Source organism: Lygodium microphyllum, chromosome 10 (assembly GCF_053477565.2).
Source record: "Lygodium microphyllum isolate KBCC chromosome 10, Lygodium_microphyllum_v1.1.10, whole genome shotgun sequence".
In the NCBI taxonomy this organism is placed as follows: Eukaryota; Viridiplantae; Streptophyta; class Polypodiopsida; order Schizaeales; family Lygodiaceae; genus Lygodium; species Lygodium microphyllum.
In genome coordinates, this window is record NC_141144.1 from 117,485,171 (window position 1) to 117,506,774 (window position 21,604).

Sequence of the window (21,604 nt, forward strand, 5' to 3'; positions counted from 1 at the left end):
CTTGATAAGGCAGCATAGGTTCCTTTATGTTGAGCATCCATGTTCCCATACCACCTCGATGCTTCATCTTTTAATGTTGCAGGGAAATATGAAGCTTTTGGTCGTCGTCTATTATCTCATTGGCGACACAGGTAACCTCAAATCTTTGCGAATGGGCATCGGGATCTTCGTCCCAGAGTCCCCCAAATTGCATAAAGTCAGCTAATCTGACTGGGTTTCGAGCTATTGTTTCCTTAAATAGTGTTCCTAGTCCAAAATCCGAAATAGAGTCAGACCACACGGGTCCCTTGGATTCTCTGAATAAGGATCTTAGTCCAAAGTCATATACGGCTCTTGATTGCTCTCTTTGACGGGGAATACGAAACAAAGAACGTAATCCCAGATCTGTCACTCTATCTATCCACAAGGGTTCTTTTGGTGCAGTAAATAAGTAATTTAACCCAAAAGTAGATTCTAAATTCGAACTAACTGTAGATTCATTACTCCCTATAGTGGCATTAGCTTCACTTTCCACGCTCTCACTTTGTGTACTCTTTACCTCAGTGGCACTATCAGTGCTTGAAACAACTCGATCCCACTGGTATGAAGCTGCTTCACTTTCCTTTGATGGTGCTCTATCAAATGATATGTTAGGCTCTAAGGATTCTACGTTTGAATTAGACACAGTGTCTATCCCTAAGTTCAGTAATGCATTGACCCTCTCAAGCCTTTCTAATAACCAAGCCTCCTGTCGCGCCGCTCGTTCTCTAGCTCGCTGATCTCTAGCTTCGTTTTGCTGCCTCCGTCTCTCTTCTGAATTCATCCACGATTACTAAACTAACTCTTACTGTCATACTCCAAAATTACGCACGGTTTGAAGCTATAAAATTAGGTTTTCGCTTGTATTCGCGCTTAGAAGATTCAATATAGTCGGCAACTCTGGGTCTATTTCCCCATAAGGCAACTTTTCTTCTTGCTTGGGGATTAAGCCTAAGATTTCAGCAACCTCTCTAACATATTTTGTATCAAAAGTAATTTTTAAACCTCTAGACACACGTATCCAGGGCCGCACATCATCCCAGACCACTCTTCTAAAGGTTCGGTAAGAGCTGCGATAATACCAATCGAAGTGGTACGATACACTAATTGTATTTATCTCTACTGCGTCTATTAGCCTAAAATGTGTTGCTAGTAGAACTATGGTTTGTGCACAATCATTGTAACCCCAACTCCAACAGGATAATTGCTCTACGTCCACAGTTAATTTAGGGCCAAAATATTCACCTCCCTCTACTAACTCTGTATCTCTCGCCCAATATAGCACTCTTCTTTGGCACTCCTGGGGCAAATTAGGAAAATAGTCCCTTAGAAAAGAGACTGTGTATTCACTCATAAATAACACCTAGGATTTAAATACCCTAGGAAAATTGATCACCCGTTCGAGCGCACTTGGCTCCCGGCAAACGCACCAAAAAATGAATGGCCAAAGACCAAGCCACTTTTAACCCGGATGTCAAGCCAACTCCTAGGAGTTGTTGCACTGAATAGGTGATATTGATAACTAATTTCTATGATTTGTACTAGCCTTCCTCAATAGTTACGACACTCGTTTGTAGTAGTCCAACTAATTTAATATCGAAAACTCAAAAAGTTTGCTTAATCTTGCTCTTCATCTCTATTTCTATACTGGACGCTTAAATACTAACCCTAGGATTTTAATCCCTTCGCGAATTAACTTCAAAGCATAAACCCTATAGTTCTTTCTCATTCCTTTTATTATCAAATCCACTAACATCCCTCAATCCCATAAACTCTAATTTTATTTAAAATTTTTCCTTTTCTAATGTTGATATAACTTAATACCTCGTCGACACTTTTAATTTGCATAAAGTTAGACACATCATCTTTTATATTAATAATGTTCAAACAAACAGATAACATCAAATTAATTTTATTTTTCTCTAACCCTAAGAACTTTTCATAAAACAGCCAAAACTATATTCTTAGGTTTTCTATAGACGATCCTAATTTTTGGTTGAATTAAAAACATGATTTTTATCAAAAAAATAATGTAATATTCATCCAAAATAACTATTTTTTATTTTTAAGATATAGTAATCAATTTCCAAAAATTCTAGAAAAAATTAAAAATACTTTCAAAAATACATAATTTATCAAAAAATATCACATCTCATAATTGTTTAACCAAATATTTCATAAAAAATTATCTATATCATTTTTAAGCCATTTAAAATATTTTTAAAAGTTTTTTTATTTTTAAAATAAAATAAGACCTACATAAATTCTAAAAACTATCCAGAGTTGAAATTGAGATTCAAAGGTATTTTATAAAAATTCTAAACTAAAGAAATATTTATGTAAAATTATTTTTTTTAATGTTAAACAAGTTAAAGCACTTACGTAAAGTACGAGATTCGTAATTGCGTCTTTGGAAGCCGTGTCCTTTGTAGTCCAGCAAAGGGGAGTCTATCCAATCGTTCCCAATGGTGAGCTCATCATTTTCCCTCTCCCAAGAGATCAATTGGTCAATTGCATTGTTGCCATGGAAATAGCCACTTGTAACTCTTTTAAGACTTAATCTTGATTAAGTCCAAACATACGAGCTTAGCTTCCATGGTTTTATATTGATAACTAAGAGAGAAGAGAAAAGAAAGGCTCCAAAATGGAGGTAGAAGGAGAAGACATGGTAATGGCTATGGAATAGGCATGGGCTTCAATTCTCTCTTCTTGCTCTCTCCAACTTCAATTGTTTCTTCAAATCCTCTTGCTTGGATGGCTTGAATTGATGGCACTTCATTCAGGATGATAGTGTCCCCTTCTTGATGATGGCGCCCTTCTCTTTAGTTTGCTCTCTCTCCCTCTTTATAGGATGGTACCCCCTCCTCTCTTTCTCATGACTCTTCAACTTCCACTAACTCCTCCCCTTCCTCTTCTCCAATTGGCTTTTGGACTTCCTCTCCCTTTCCTCTTCCTCTTCCACTTAGTCTTTTCCCCTTCTCCCTCTCTTCATCTCCCACTATGATGTGCCCCCTAGGATGAGGGCGCCCTCTCCTTGGTCATAACCTCTTCAAATCCACATGCAACATTTTTTCTTTTAGTTATGGTTTTTTTAAAACTCATTTCCTAACCTTTAGAACCATAACACATAGAATAACACCCCCCCTTCTCTTTCAACTAGCATCCTCTCTTACATAATATTTTTTTGTTAAGCTAAAATGTTAGCTACTTTTCCACCTTCATTATACGACTAACCTCTCTTGCAGTTTTGCCTATCAGGTTGCCATTATCAAAATGTCTCCCCTCCTTGCTCATATTAACTCAAATACTCATGGTTCCACTAATCAAAAATAATCCCTTCTGATTAGATAAAACTATCGAATTCTATTTGATATTTTCCTAAGTCCACCCTCTAGCACAAAAATCATTTGAACTAGGATTTTCCACTTGTCGGACTACAGAGACACGTCCTCCAAAGACGAAATTACGATCGCATCTGCATTAAATTAATGTGAAAATTTGGTAACAATGTGTCAATTGTATAGAATATTGCTAAAAAGTTTTGCAATGCTAGGCATTGTTTCTAGGTGTTGTCATTTCTCCCCCACTTAATTGCGAAGTATCCTCACGAGCACATCTTCATCACGAACATTCAGCATCACGAACACTGCTACGCAACTTCAAGAAAAAATATACTCTCTCGCACTTAATTACGAAGCGTCCTCGCAAGCACAGCTACAAAATCTGCAAAACCACACATGGACAACTAGTAGACACTACAAAGGTAGAAAAATACTAATTGGTGTCATAGTAAAACGCAAACAATACAAACATGTCAAGGAAATTATGTAAAAACTAGTGCAAACTAACATTCCCCTTACTCACTCTGCCCACTAAAGTGCATAACAAAGCGTCATCCATTGCATAGAATATACCAACTAGGAAGCTGTCTAGAGTCGCTAAACAACAATAATCCCTCTAGGCAATAAATTGCCACACTACTATCCTACTAAAAATAGTGCTTTTGAAATAGCGTCACTGATAAGGTCCATGCCTATCAAAGAACCCAAACAAGGCAATCCAATACTACAATACCAAATAGGACTCCTATGGTTTAACTGCTAACCCTCCATGTTCTACTAGAACAACCAGTAAATGGTCCCTAACTCCAAACTTTCCTGATTTTTTTTTTTAATAACTTTTCTTTGTTTTGTTTTTGGATTTTATTTTTTTTAAGTCAAAAGAGTATATATATTTATTCTCCTTCCCAAAAGGTCCCACCCCAAAGAGATGCAAGGCATCGGACGCAGGGCACCCGTCAAGGAAATCCCTACAGCCTACCAGGACCTTAGAGGCGATGGTTATCTTCTTTTGGTTTTTTTTTTTCAACCCTGCAGTCTCAGGGCGTTTTTTTTTTTCCTTTCTTTCTTTCTTTTTTATTCTTTGTCTTTTTAGAAGAATAAATAGATCGACTCTCCCGAACTTAATTTATTATTATTACTTTAGTTTTGAATCTCGTGACTTATAGGAATGACTAGAAGGCTAGGAATACATCACCAAATTGAACTTTCAAACATTTTAGCTCAACAGCGTCGCGCAAGGAATCTAATCTAGCACATAATATCAGTCACCTTGCCTAGGCAAATGACAAGCAAAGATAGTCACCAGCTCAGCATCTCTCTTCCACTCTACTCCTAGTCAAAATTTCGTGGAGAGAACCTTGTTATTCAGCTACCCCACATCACTAAAAAGCGACAAAAAGTCCAGGGAAAACTCGATTGGATTCCTAATTAGACATCCATACAATGGAATTCACTATGTCATGCACACACATCACCCCCTTTTAAGCACTTCCTGGTACTAAGTCCCATCCCATGTGAGTGGACTCTCATATAGACTAAATTGTTTATGTATCTTTCAGTGTATTTATGTTTTAAATGTTTTATGTTCCTTCTATAATTACTTAGGTTGTGAAATCTCTAAATTATGTCAATCAAGTTATAGAGATTGTTACTGTCCTTTATTTCAAACGATTATAAATAGATAGATTAGATATGAAACAACCTGTTATGAATGTTGACGTGGCGGCTCCAAAATAATGCGAGAATAAACACGTAGTGGTTCACAAATTTGCAAAAATCATTAAACCTGCACAGAACGCAACCACTAACCACTAAACCATTAATAGGTTAGCTCAATAAAAAATGAAACTCCTTTAGAAACTGGCCACCTAGTCTAACTCCCGTGTAATAAGTTCCTAGGACTAAAGGAGTATCCCGACCGTGTGTGCAACTAACTACCTAACCAAGTGAAGACTAACTAAGCTAAGGTGCTAAAACCTAAAATGTAAAGGTATCAACCAAACCAAAAGTGTTTTTTTCCTCGAGTTTCTGGTTCAAAAAGACACTTAGACTTATCTTTTTCCCAAAACCGATTAATCTTTTCATATTTGTCCCACTGGTTCTTATCTATAGGTAAAGCTTGTTTCATCAATAACTTCCTACTACTAAATTCGGATCTCCATTTCTCTAAACACAACTCTAGAAGTGAAATTTCATCTAGATGTCGCCTTTCTCTAAATTGAAATTCTGTCTTTTCCTTCTGTAACTCAGTAATTTTTTCCATTGCTTCATTTACAACAATCACTGCTGCCTCACATTCTATTTCCAAAGTCTCATTTAAATCATTGATTATCCTATCATAATTGCCATGGCATTCATTGAAAGTCTGCGCAAATCTATTTAAAGCTGGAGATGGGTCATCTCTATCATCATGTAATATCGGCTGTTGTAAAGGTTTGCAACCATTCCTTTTTCTTCTTTCTCTTTCTTTCTTTTCTAGCTGACGATAGTAAGATCTTTTAGCAACAACTGGAAGTTATTCGAACCCAAAAGGCAGAATATCTAACTCATAAGGAAATGTTGTAACTAAACTCTCCTCAGGTTCATCATGATCATTCTCAATAGTATTGACTTCCTCCATAGAGGAGCTTACTGAAACTTCATCTAAGTCTGATGTTCCTGCCTCATTCTCCCCCTCCTCTTCTAAGTCATGAGGGGAAAAGATTTCCGATCTGTTATATGCAAAAAATGCATCTCCAAGGTCACCTTCTTCCTCATTTTTACCAAATCTAGGACATGCATCGAAAAATGAATCATTCAAATCATTGAATTCATGGATTACATCCACAGGATATTTATCCTCCTTTGCTGAAACCATTAAACAGTCTAGGGTTGTATCTTCCGAGGTAGACAACCAGCGAATAATATCACTATCAAAATCATTGTCTGATGAAAAATTAACAGCATATTCACCAATACCCACTTGTTCTGCTTTGCTAGGCTGATGCACAATATTAACCTCTAATTTTTCTGCTTTTGCTGGTCGTTGTGTTTTAAATAACCAAGCATAAGGCCCTTCATTATCGGTCCTCTCTACTTCTGAATCATAGAATTCACTATTAGACTTTTCATCCATCTCACTAACTATTTCATCTCCTGACTCCCTCAAAAACCCTTTTGTGGTAACTTGAATCTTAACCCTATCACTTCGAGGACCAATCACAATTGAACCTTTATACCAATCCTGAGTGCACCTTGCTTGGTACAACCAAGGTCGACCCAGCAACACAGAATATGAAGAGATATTCGACAATGAGCGAACTACTAAGTAATTTACATGAAATTCTAGTCCAGCAATTACAGATTTCACGTTGCGAAGTAACCCCAAAGGAGTCACTTTCCTTTGATCAGCCATACGTAAAACTATATGAGTAGTTTCTAAATTCTTCAAACCTAATTCTTGCATCGTCTGGTCTGTCATTAAATTGATTGCTGAACCACCATCCAATTGTACTTCACTCAGCAAATGTCCATTGATGGTAGTGTCTATAACTGGTGCTCCTGGATCCACAAATAAATCTACTATTTTTACTTCCTTAGTCGTTCTCCTTTTGGATGCATTTGCAATTACTTTAGAAGCGTTAGTCTCAATCATTTTCCTCCTACGTCGAACTAGCTTATGATAAAGCTACCTTCGACATATAGGCGCTACTTCAAGCAGCTGCCTGAGATTAATTGTTAAGTTTATTTCCTCCAATGCTGCCCAAAGATCATAGGCCTTATTCACTGTTTCTGCTTGCTCTTTACTCCCTTCTTTTGGAGGTACAAGTCTTTCAGGAAAAGGAGCCACCCCCAACTGAATCTTAGGATTTGCTAGAGGCACGGGCAATAACGGATGGTCTGAAGACTGCTGAGGAGAATCCGATTCAGGTAGCTCTATGTTAGGATCTATGTCCTTAGATTTATCCTTCACGGCTTCTTTTGATTGGGGACTTCCTTCCTCTAGACCATGCTCCTTTTGTTGTTGCTTTTGTGCTTTAGTAACAACACCAATCATGGGGTCAGCCTCAAAGGTCACCCTACGTGGTATGAATTTAGACCTAAACCCAATCTCTTGCCTTGTTGTTTCTACTTCAACTAAATTTGTGGATGAGGTTGAGGGTTCATTAGAAACTTGTTTACCCCTATCATTATTTTTATTATCCTCCCGCTTAGGGCAATTCTCTTCATGATGTGCTTCACCGCTACACCTCCTACAAAGGGGAGTATAGTCCTGATTTTTCCGTGCATTTGGACAATAAGTAGCTATATGACCTTCCTGTTGGCATTGATAACAAATTACTGGTCCTCTAGGCCTTTGTTGTCCACTCTAGCCCATTGGGTTACGAAAGTTACCATTGTTTCTCCTAAAAGGAGAATTTCTTCCTCGGTTTCCATCACTATTATAATTGTTTCGTGGCATTGGAGGTCTGCCTTGGGTAGGCAATCCACGGGGCCTGAAAGGTTGATTGGGTGGCCCGATCTCATAAGTAGTATTATTACGATCCATGTAATTGTAATTTGTTTGCATCGAACGATCTTGTTGTTGTTGTTGGCCGATCTTGTGCCAACAATTTGTTTCTAAATGACCTGTTTTTAGACAAAAAGTACAAAATGGAGGATGATCAGGCATTAATCGCGAAGGCGTCGGACATTCAGTAGCCACATGGCCATAACCATGACACTTACCACACCAGATATTTGATCTAGGTGGGTTTAAGGTCGAGCTGCTCGAAGGCTGTTGCGCATTAGAACCTCGTGTTGTTATTGAATAAATTTCTTTCAAGGGTGCTTGTACTGCACCCATGATTTCCTCCTTCAACTTTCCCAAAGATTTTGCAATAATATCTGCTACTTTTGCTTCATCAAGAGGGGACTGAGGTTGAGGCATAGAGGGCATCCCTGTCTGCATCATATAGGCTGGAATTGAAGTGTACGGATTTAAAGGTACACTTGATACATTGGAATTTGCAGTTGCCGATGGATTTAAGGGAACGGTCACATAAGACACGTTCTTAGGTACCCCGCCTGAAGTGCTCGGATATTCCATCCGAGGTTCTTTGAATAAATCCCTCCGTCGTTGTTGACTAAGCTGCACTTCTTCCCACCATCTGTCATGTGTTTTAGCATCTGCTAGTGTGGCTGGTCGTTGTAAACTAACATGCTGATGAACTTCAGGATTAAGCCCATCAATAAATTTACGCTTTTGCGTGGGATCGTTAGGAGCTGGATTCATCTTTCATATAATTGTCTCCATACGCTCAATGTAATGTTCGACACTTTCAGCTGCCCCTTGGGATAAATAATCCAATTGCAGAGCCAATCTATCTTGAAAACCTTGTCGCCTAAATTTTTCGAGAAAAGCTCTTGATAAGGCAGCATAGGTTCCTTTATGTTGAGCATCCATGTTCCCATACCACCTCGATGCTTCATCTTTTAATGTTGCAGGGAAATATGAAGCTTTTGGTCGTCGTCTATTATCTCATTGGCGACACAGGTAACCTCAAATCTTTGCGAATGGGCATCGGGATCTTCGTCCCAGAGTCCCCCAAATTGCATAAAGTCAGCTAATCTGACTGGGTTTCGAGCTATTGTTTCCTTAAATAGTGTTCCTAGTCCAAAATCCGAAATAGAGTCAGACCACACGGGTCCCTTGGATTCTCTGAATAAGGATCTTAGTCCAAAGTCATATACGGCTCTTGATTGCTCTCTTTGACGGGGAATACGAAACAAAGAACGTAATCCCAGATCTGTCACTCTATCTATCCACAAGGGTTCTTTTGGTGCAGTAAATAAGTAATTTAACCCAAAAGTAGATTCTAAATTCGAACTAACTGTAGATTCATTACTCCCTATAGTGGCATTAGCTTCACTTTCCACGCTCTCACTTTGTGTACTCTTTACCTCAGTGGCACTATCAGTGCTTGAAACAACTCGATCCCACTGGTATGAAGCTGCTTCACTTTCCTTTGATGGTGCTCTATCAAATGATATGTTAGGCTCTAAGGATTCTACGTTTGAATTAGACACAGTGTCTATCCCTAAGTTCAGTAATGCATTGACCCTCTCAAGCCTTTCTAATAACCAAGCCTCCTGTCGCGCCGCTCGTTCTCTAGCTCGCTGATCTCTAGCTTCGTTTTGCTGCCTCCGTCTCTCTTCTGAATTCATCCACGATTACTAAACTAACTCTTACTGTCATACTCCAAAATTACGCACGGTTTGAAGCTATAAAATTAGGTTTTCGCTTGTATTCGCGCTTAGAAGATTCAATATAGTCGGCAACTCTGGGTCTATTTCCCCATAAGGCAACTTTTCTTCTTGCTTGGGGATTAAGCCTAAGATTTCAGCAACCTCTCTAACATATTTTGTATCAAAAGTAATTTTTAAACCTCTAGACACACGTATCCAGGGCCGCACATCATCCCAGACCACTCTTCTAAAGGTTCGGTAAGAGCTGCGATAATACCAATCGAAGTGGTACGATACACTAATTGTATTTATCTCTACTGCGTCTATTAGCCTAAAATGTGTTGCTAGTAGAACTATGGTTTGTGCACAATCATTGTAACCCCAACTCCAACAGGATAATTGCTCTACGTCCACAGTTAATTTAGGGCCAAAATATTCACCTCCCTCTACTAACTCTGTATCTCTCGCCCAATATAGCACTCTTCTTTGGCACTCCTGGGGCAAATTAGGAAAATAGTCCCTTAGAAAAGAGACTGTGTATTCACTCATAAATAACACCTAGGATTTAAATACCCTAGGAAAATTGATCACCCGTTCGAGCGCACTTGGCTCCCGGCAAACGCACCAAAAAATGAATGGCCAAAGACCAAGCCACTTTTAACCCGGATGTCAAGCCAACTCCTAGGAGTTGTTGCACTGAATAGGTGATATTGATAACTAATTTCTATGATTTGTACTAGCCTTCCTCAATAGTTACGACACTCGTTTGTAGTAGTCCAACTAATTTAATATCGAAAACTCAAAAAGTTTGCTTAATCTTGCTCTTCATCTCTATTTCTATACTGGACGCTTAAATACTAACCCTAGGATTTTAATCCCTTCGCGAATTAACTTCAAAGCATAAACCCTATAGTTCTTTCTCATTCCTTTTATTATCAAATCCACTAACATCCCTCAATCCCATAAACTCTAATTTTATTTAAAATTTTTCCTTTTCTAATGTTGATATAACTTAATACCTCGTCGACACTTTTAATTTGCATAAAGTTAGACACATCATCTTTTATATTAATAATGTTCAAACAAACAGATAACATCAAATTAATTTTATTTTTCTCTAACCCTAAGAACTTTTCATAAAACAGCCAAAACTATATTCTTAGGTTTTCTATAGACGATCCTAATTTTTGGTTGAATTAAAAACATGATTTTTATCAAAAAAATAATGTAATATTCATCCAAAATAACTATTTTTTATTTTTAAGATATAGTAATCAATTTCCAAAAATTCTAGAAAAAATTAAAAATACTTTCAAAAATACATAATTTATCAAAAAATATCACATCTCATAATTGTTTAACCAAATATTTCATAAAAAATTATCTATATCATTTTTAAGCCATTTAAAATATTTTTAAAAGTTTTTTTATTTTTAAAATAAAATAAGACCTACATAAATTCTAAAAACTATCCAGAGTTGAAATTGAGATTCAAAGGTATTTTATAAAAATTCTAAACTAAAGAAATATTTATGTAAAATTATTTTTTTTAATGTTAAACAAGTTAAAGCACTTACGTAAAGTACGAGATTCGTAATTGCGTCTTTGGAAGCCGTGTCCTTTGTAGTCCAGCAAAGGGGAGTCTATCCAATCGTTCCCAATGGTGAGCTCATCATTTTCCCTCTCCCAAGAGATCAATTGGTCAATTGCATTGTTGCCATGGAAATAGCCACTTGTAACTCTTTTAAGACTTAATCTTGATTAAGTCCAAACATACGAGCTTAGCTTCCATGGTTTTATATTGATAACTAAGAGAGAAGAGAAAAGAAAGGCTCCAAAATGGAGGTAGAAGGAGAAGACATGGTAATGGCTATGGAATAGGCATGGGCTTCAATTCTCTCTTCTTGCTCTCTCCAACTTCAATTGTTTCTTCAAATCCTCTTGCTTGGATGGCTTGAATTGATGGCACTTCATTCAGGATGATAGTGTCCCCTTCTTGATGATGGCGCCCTTCTCTTTAGTTTGCTCTCTCTCCCTCTTTATAGGATGGTACCCCCTCCTCTCTTTCTCATGACTCTTCAACTTCCACTAACTCCTCCCCTTCCTCTTCTCCAATTGGCTTTTGGACTTCCTCTCCCTTTCCTCTTCCTCTTCCACTTAGTCTTTTCCCCTTCTCCCTCTCTTCATCTCCCACTATGATGTGCCCCCTAGGATGAGGGCGCCCTCTCCTTGGTCATAACCTCTTCAAATCCACATGCAACATTTTTTCTTTTAGTTATGGTTTTTTTAAAACTCATTTCCTAACCTTTAGAACCATAACACATAGAATAACACCCCCCCTTCTCTTTCAACTAGCATCCTCTCTTACATAATATTTTTTTGTTAAGCTAAAATGTTAGCTACTTTTCCACCTTCATTATACGACTAACCTCTCTTGCAGTTTTGCCTATCAGGTTGCCATTATCAAAATGTCTCCCCTCCTTGCTCATATTAACTCAAATACTCATGGTTCCACTAATCAAAAATAATCCCTTCTGATTAGATAAAACTATCGAATTCTATTTGGTATTTTCCTAAGTCCACCCTCTAGCACAAAAATCCTTTGAACTAGGATTTTCGACTTGTCGGACTACAGAGACACGTCCTCCAAAGACGAGATTACGATCTCATCTGCATTAAATTAATGTGAAAATTTGGTAACAATGTGTCGATTGTATAGAATATTGCTAAAAAGTTTTGCAATGCTAGGCATTGTCTCTAGGTGTTGTCATATGTTCAGGAGGATAGTGGGGAGTTTGATCTACATGACCATTACAATGCAAGACTTGAGCTACGATGTTGGTCTTGTGAGTCAGTTTATGCAAGTAGCTAGAAAGCCACATTTGGATGCAGTCAGACGCATATTGAGATATGTGAAGTCCACATTACATTATGGACTTTTCTATGAGGCAGGTACAGATGTACAGGTGTTTGGATACACAGATGCAGATTGGGCTAGTAGTATGTCGAATAGAAGATCTACCAGTGGATATATGTTCTCTCTTGGTAGTGCAACAATTACCTGGAGCAACAAAAAGCAATCTACAGTTGCTTTGTCGAGTACAGAGGCTGAGTATAGAGGTGTTGCTGTTATAGCATGTGAGGTAGTATGGCTACAAAAGTTATTGGCTGATTTGAATGTGCAGGTGGAAGGTCCAGTTGTCATTTATTGTGACAACATGAGCAGTATAAAGTTGGCTAGGAACCCTGTGTTCCATGCCAAGACAAAACATATTGAGGTACACTACCACTTTGTGAGAGAGAAGGTACTAGCAGGTGAGATTGACTTGGTGTATATCAGCACATAGGATCAGATAGCTGACATCTTCACAAAGGCATTGGATACAGAGAAGCTTCAAAAGTTTCGAAGCTTACTTGGAGTTGCAGAGATGCAGTTGAGCTTGAGGGGGAGTGTTGAGATGACAAACTCAACACATGCGGACATTGATGATGTTCCGCCTGGTTAGATGGGGTCCACACATCTACACTTAGCACGTCGGTGGTCATTATGACCCTCACATAGCCACTGACTCATTACTTATTATATTCAGGTTGTTACACCTATTTACAACTGGCATAGTTATAGCGCCAGTCGACTAGTGCAGTCGGTTATGTAGCGTTTGACTTAGTAGGCCACTTTCCTTTATGTTGTATCTTATCTATACTTTGTGTACATTGTAAAGTGTGTGAAAGAAGAAGAAGAAACAAGCAAGAAAACGTTTTGGACTCCATTTCTCTTCTTGTCTCTTGAGTGAGCTTCTCCTTGTGCATTCTGTGTGTGTTCGACGCAGCATCTTGAGCAAATCCCCCCACCACGCGATTCTTGACACTACGGACGAGTTTCCAGGGATGACAAAAATCAACTCTAGTGAGCTTACCTCTATGCCCAATCGAGTTGCCTCCTCTCCTAAGCACCCCAATAGCTCCACAATCCAAGTGCAAGCTTCAAGAGAGCTCGATCCTTAAGCTTCACGCTCCAAGCTCCATTTCCACAAGCAAGACAAGAGAGGAGAAGCGAAGAGAAGAAGAGAGGAGAAGATGGAGAGCTTCTCCACCACGGTCCCTCACCTTCACACTCTCACACTCCCTCTCTCAAGCACAAGCTCAAGCAAGCGAGAAAAAGAAGAAGAAGAAAAGGAGAGCTACTTTTGGCCACACACAATAATGAGCTTCTCATTCACTTTCCAACTTTATATACAAAACCCTAACCCTAATTCCCTTTGGGTGGTCATCCCCTTTTTGGTTTTGGGCTTGGCCCATTCCTCAAACCCTTCTCCTCCTCTTTCCCTATTGGCATGGCCTCAACCTATGCCTCTTAACCATTTACAATTTGCATGAGTAAGAACCCAACACTCTTTTACAAAATAAATCATGGTGCGCCTTGCGCTATTTTACAAAAGCATTGACTTGCACTTTTTCTTGTGCGCCTCTCTCCTTGATTTAGGGTTTTTTTGCCTTCTTGTGTTTTCGTATTTTTCTTGGCACGCCTTCATCTTCCATTTCACTTTTGCCTTGGCCTTATCTTCTACTTTAGATTTTCTAGATTTTCCATGTTGTTCATTTGAGGGTTAACATGAGATACTATATGAAAGGGGATAGTGGACACAGGAGCAAGGTTAGTATACTTAGCCGCACAGCCTTGCCAGCATAGGGGAACCCACCAGTGGAAACCACAAGGTTCAATGTTACTCTAGCGAGTGGAATGAAGGTTAGATCCTTTGAAGTCCTAAAGTAATGGCCACTAAAGATACTGGGAATCCAATTCTCGATGAACTTCATAGTTATGAAGTGAGTGGATTATAATATCTTGCTTGGCAGGCCTTAGATGTGAAATGCCAGAGTGATAGAGGATTGGGAAAATGGCCTAATATTCTTGGGTTAGTAGATCAAAAGTAATCCGTGGACACATGGAAAACCTTGCCAATAGACTTAGATACCATCTCTACCCTACTAAAGGGCGATTCAAGGCCTAAAAGTGATTATGGACCTCTAACAAGATACATTTCTTTCCTTGAGAATGAGCAGGACTAGATGCACATATTGGCAACCATTGATCTCCCATTCTCAGAGGATGAGGGTGAATCTAGGCAAGTTGTAGACTCTACTAGCAAACCTAAGAGTGCCATCACTTCTAACTTACCCACAATACCCTTGTACATGATGGCCAGAAGCTCCATGGGTTAAACAACACCAATCACCTATCATATCCCAGCAAACAAACTTGAACTTCACAAAATCCTTGAGTATCTATCAAGTCACCTTGCGGGTAACCCAACTACCAATTTAAAGCCACTAAGGATCTTATGCAAAGTAGAAGAGTGGCAATGGACTAAGGTGCATGACCTAAATTTATCATATAACTGGACTCTCATGAAAAGTGTGGTAGAGCTTGAAAGTAGGAACCCTGCAATCAACCTATAATCCCAGTTTGAGAATTCTGATAACGAGTACGAAGACTGATGTTCCATCAATGAGGAGAGCAAAGAGGAAGTAGAGACCATAGAATATGATATGGAGGGAAGATTAATTGAGAAAATCACAACAGACAGTAAACCCTGAGAGGTCAATATGTTTCGAGTGAGCAAAGGAGTTGTCAAGGTAGATTGTAATCAAGCTTGGCTAGAATGCCCCAAGGTGGTAGATTATGAGCAAGTAGGACTAGCTCGTCTTTGCACTCCACCATTATTTGGAATAGAGTTAGCTTCATAGTTGCGAGCACCAAGGGAGACAACTTCTAGTGAGAATGACTAGTACAATTCCAAGTCAGAGGCAAGCTCTAATAGTGACCATGAGATACCTCAACCACTTGGGACCCAATAAAGCATGGGGGACCTTCCAATCCACTTGAGATGCAAAGAGGTTAAGGGAGGAGAAAAGGAAATGGTTAGAGTCTTTAGAAGTTGAATGGTAGAAGAAACCCCATGACTTGCCCAAGCATTTCACAAGGTACAAAAGGGTGATATAATAGTGGTGTTAGTAGGGGCCAAACAAAAAGGGTAAGCTAGTGAACCCATCAAAGGACTAGCCAAGGTTACGGACGTCAAATTGGCATAGGGGAAGGACAAGCCTCAACCCACATACATAGCAGATGACCTAACCAAGGAGGAAGAGCATGATCTCATAAATCTCCTAAGGGAATTTGACAATGTGTTTGCATGGTCATTAGATGAGAGCTGAAGGAAATAGATCTAAGTATCGTGACTCATAACATCCCCATGATCCCCAATGCAACACTAGTTAAGAAACGACCATATGCAATGAATCCTAAGCATGCACACGCCATAAAGGAGGAGATTGATTAGCTATTGAAGGCCGGATTCATTTATGAGACAGAGCATATAGACTAGGTGTCACCCATAGTCATAGTCATGAAAAAGAATGGGAAGATACAAGTATGTGTAAACTATAAGAAGGTTAACACGCCCACCAAGAGAGACAATTACCCACTACCATACACAGAGCATATGCTAGAGAGAGTGGCAGGAGAGGAAGTCTACAGCTTTTTGGATGGCTTCTCAAGCTATAACCAAGTGCAAGTCCACATCCAGATGACAGGCGCAAAATGGCATTTGCCACCGAATGGGAAGTGTTTGACTACATAGTCATGCCATTTGGACTAACCAATGCTCTTGCTATCTTCTAGCACCTCATGTGTACCATTTTCAAGGACATGCTCAAGAAATGGTTGGAAGTCTTTGTCAATTACCTGTGCATCCACACCAACTAGGAAAAGCTCTTGGAAAAGCTACACGAATAGTCTTTGAACGGTGTCGACAATATAGTCTCGCTGAACCCCTTAAAGTGCCTATTTTGAGTAAAGTATGGTTGCATTTTAGGGTCTGTTGTGTCGAGGAATGAAATAGCCACAGAATTTTCCAAAGTCAAGGTGATTATAGACCTTCCCCATCTAACCAAATTTAAGGGAGTTCAATGTTTCTTAGGCCAAATAGGGTACTACTAGGGTTGCTAGAACCTTGTACTACTAATAGTCTTTGAGTGGACTAAAAAATGTCAATAGGCCTATGAAACACTTAAGCAAGCTCTAACTTCAGCACCCATCTTGAGAGCCCCATATTAGTCCATTACCTTCCACGTGCACATTGATGCATCAAAATTAGTCATGGAGGCAATGTTGTGCCAACCACCAAAAATAACCTAGACTATCCAGTGAGTTTTGTTAGCACACAGCTCACTGATACAGAAATGAACTACTCCACAATGGAGAGAGAAGGTTTAGCCATGGTGTTTGTCATAAAGAAGTTCAGACACTATCTTTTAGTGATACCCTTCACCTTCTTTGTGGACCATCAAGCATTGCTTTATCTTGTGAATAAACCTTGCGTAACGGGACACATTCTTCAATGGTTACTTTTTCTTTTGGAATTTGACTTCTCTGTGGTCATAGCAAGGGCAAACAACATTATATGGTAGATCATATGTCCCGCATACCCGTAGGAGAGGCCATTGGGGATAGGGAATCAGTGATCACGACCTATTAGATACACACCTTTTTAACATGTCCAACGAACGAATATTATTTAGAGCAAACCTCACACCATATTGGGTGGATGACATAGTCCACATACTCAAGAATGGACTATTGGAATGACCAATAGAGAAATCTAGATTAAAAATGCTAATCTTGAAGATCCAACCTTATCAATTTGATTGTGCAGGTCAACTGTATCAAGTAGGAAGATAGGATGGACTTTTAAGGAGATGTGTCTCCGAACACGAAATGTATGATGTGCTCAAAGAATCACATGGTGGAATAGTTGGAGGGCACTTCAATGGAGACACTATGGTATGCAAGGTGCTCCAGTCCCAATTGTGGTGGCCGATGATATTTCACGATGTAGCTAAGTTTGCAAAACATTGTGATGAGTGCCAATGGGCTAAAGTCCATGCTCATAAGGACAAAATGGAGTTAGCCCCAATCATTTCATGCCAACCATTCAAGAAGTGGGGAATTGAATTCATTGGCCCAATTAGCCATGCAGCTCAATACTCCCAAGACAAATACATCATTGTTGCCCACTGACTATCTCACCAAGTGGGCGGAAGCTCAAGCAACTCGCAAAAATGATGCAAGGACTACATCCAAGTTTCTCTACGAGCAAATAATCTCACGGTTTGGTTGCCCCATAGAGTTGGTTAATGACCAAGGCACACACTTCATCAACAAAGTGATCACTCACTTGCTAGCCACCTTCTTAATAATCCACAGGAAGTCCTCTCCATATTATCCACAAGCCAATGGTCAAAGCCAAATCCACAAACAAGATCTTGGTGGGTATTCCAACAAAGTCATATGTGCCTCACACAATGACTAGGACAACAAGCTCATGGTAGCTTTATGGACATATAGAATGGCCTACAAAACAACCACAATATAGACTCCATTCATGTTGAACTATGGAATCGAAGCTATTTTTCCAGTCGAATTCTTTATTCCCAACTTGAGAATAGCAACCCAAGAGACATGGGAGGGCCAAGACACATGGACAAATTAGTTATTGGAACTATAACGCCTATTTGATACTCGTCTCATTGCAACTCATGCTCTAATATTTGAAAAGGCACACCGCAAGAGTTAGTTTGACAAATATGTCAAGAAATGAGTCTTTAGGAAAGGAGATTTAGTTTTGCTATGCTCTGTCACAAGGGGACACGAGCTGGAAAATGAAGTTCAAGGGATCAGGGACCCCTCAAAATTCACAATGTCAGTAGAATAGGAAACGTGGAACTTGAAACCCTAGAAGGACAAGTTATAGGTTTCTTCAACAAAAGTTGCATCACAAAGTATTACCCTTCTTTATCACATCCACTTCATGCACCTCTGATGATAGAACCACTATTGAACATGAGGGTTCCAACCATCACAAAACACGAGGAGGCCGATGAGGAAGTAGTAGCACCAGCCTACTTGTGGATCACCGTAACCTCCCAAAAGGCATACACCCAATGATGTACTAATTGACAAGGGAGCCGATGCCAATATCTTAATGCACAATTGGACCGCTTCCATTGGTCAAATTCAAACCAACCAATGTGAAACTAAGCCCATTTGGGGGGCAATCCTATCCACTCTTGGGGAAATGCAAACTAATTATTTGTATCAAGACTGAGAATCTACCCATCATTTTCTACATGCTATCCAACAAGCAAAGTGTTGGTAAGGAGTCACTACTAGGACAAGCATTCAAAAAACAAGTTCATTGTAATGTTGACTACAACTCACAATGTATCCACCTTGCCATCGGTCATGTTAGAATCATAATGGCTTCCAACAAGGGGTGCCACTCGTAGCTAAACCTAATGCGTATCCTAAGGAGGGGGATAGTACATCCCAATGTACTCCCATGGTACCTTCACGAGTGCATCAAGGAACCATGGAACCATGGTCTAAACACTCGAGGGGGTCCCTAAGCATTAGACCACAATTTCACAAATGTTAATAATTGGGAATGTATAGTTTCCATGCCTCAAGCTCTTGGCCCAAATAGCAAAGTTAGTGCTCCTATATTCACATGTGACTAAGCAGTGATGGGTTCCAAAAGTTGTGATGCGAGCCCCAAGGATACTATGAGGGTACCACCCTGTTCTGGATGCCTAAACTCGCAAGTGCCAGGAATGATCCTCAATCTCACAGCCCAAAAACCAAGCTTCAGTAATGTCAACCAAAATAGGGGAGGAGAAGAACTAAAAGGGAGGGTGCTCAATCCTTGAGTGCCTAAATGGCCTATCAATCCAAAGTTCAACCAAGAGTCCATGAGCAACCAAGCAAGTCCCTACCTAAGGACTCTAAGATGATCACCACTGCAAAACCTCACAACAAAGAGTTAATTGAACTTCAAACCTCACAATCCAAGCCTGCCACACCCATTGAGAATCTTCAAGTGGAAGTACCACACATCAACTTGTCCTATTCAACTAAACCCAAGCCACTAGCATACCTTAAGCCACCACAGCCACGCCGATCCATTCTTGAGGTGGCATCCAATATGACCATGGACACAGGGATGACTTGGCTACGTGCATCCGATGGTTGGATTCAACTTTCACACTATTTTTCTAGAAGTTATGATCATTTAGACCTAGGCCTACTTGACGAAACCATAGCAAATGAGGTATGTTCCTTGCCATGTTCTTGGGTATAAGTTCATTTTTATTAAGACCCACTATTGCAAACAAGATGATTGACAATGAAATTTCATGAGGAAAGGCCGTAAGACAATTCTTGATCACATCCTATCAGAAAAGTAAAATATCTATGCCACCACAAGAACTTTCCGAATGGCTTGTTGAATCTGAGTCTAATTTCTTATGCAAGTGGCGTAATTTGCATCTTTCATGGTTCCAAGAGGGATACCAAATCATGACCAATGCAGAGCAACAACATGCCATCAAGACTTCTGAGTACAACGTTGTCATGGGATTTTATGTTTATAGTGTGAAAAAATGGAGAAGCTATGAATCATGTTGTATGTCTACATACTTGGTCTACAAGATTTTTAGGACAGATCACAAGATGGAATGCAAGGACTCTTTAAGTTTATTTTTGTTTGGAATTCACTAAGTTCAACATGTCAACTAGGTTTGAGCATGGGACATGGAATAAGAACTTTTAGTGACTTATGAAATTGAGGAGTGTCTATGTGAAACTTGAGAGTTGTGTGAGAGTGAACAGGAAGCTCAACATGATTTGCACTGCAAATTAAAGGAGTTTATGATTGGATTTGTATGCATTTTGAAGCCTTGATTGAGGGCTTGAATACTCTGTTATTGATAGATTATTGACGAGGTTGAAGTACTTCGTTAGCTTTGACAGGGATTCGTCAAGTAATTGATATATGTCCTAATTGCAAAGGCTTCTACCTCTATTAGATTGAAGCTACATGTACTTTTGAGGTGAATGCGTATAGCAGTCAATGGACGACATCAACATGGATCATGGATTATGTTCATGAATTATGTCATGTATTTGTGTATGAGCTTGGCTATTGTCTCAGTGTGTCTTGGGCTTCAATCCGCCCTTGTTTGGATGTATTCAATTATGAGCTATGATTATGAGTTGATATCTTCCATGTATGACAGGATGCTTAAGTAATTTGATTGGATTCACCTCTATCAATTCTCTACTACATTTCCTATTTCTTTAATCCTCTTCTCTTTTGTCTACTCCTTCCCCTGAATCTCCCTTCACCCTATTGTCTCTTACCCTCGTAGTAGACTTTCAACCCAAACGCTCTGACAGTGATGAACCCGACATGAAAGTCAGTAGCACGTGTGTAAAGATGGGGGATTTTGTAAGTTCAAGTGGTGGTGATGCTTTACAACAGATGATTGCTTTGTTGCAGTAGCAACAACAAGCAGCAATTATTATTACAACAAAAGATGCAAACTCGGCAACAAGTAGCAAGAATTGATTCCTTATCTGTGAATGCATTGCAAGCAGTGGGACATGAATTGAAGTAGTTTAAGGGTCAAAATGTTTTGTCCTTTATCCAGATGTATGAAGAAAAGATGTTGTTTCATGGGGTACCACAATACACATGGAGTCTGTATTTCTCCCGTTTGGCCATGCATGCATTGCATGATCGGATTAATGAGCTACATAGAAGAGATGTTGATTGGGCAGCTTTTAAGAAAGCTTTGAGAGAGAAGAGGTTTTCTTGGAAGATGCAAGCTTGGTAACTAAAAAGACATTTACAGATTGGATTGAAAAGCCCAATAAATGGTTGACCGCTACAACTTTGCTTCGTGAATTTGAAAGTCGGTATGCGCAGTTGGATGCCGATGAGCAGCAATCATTAGAGAGTCAAAAATTTGATTTGTTTCTGAAGGCTGCAAATCATGTTTTGCAGGATAAACTAACTGATTGTTTAGAAGATGGCTCTTCTAAAACGGGGCTAAAATTAGATTGGGCTAATGTAATTGAGGCAGTGCATATGTTTAGTGCAGTTACATAGGGTATATGCATGTTGAATTAATGTATG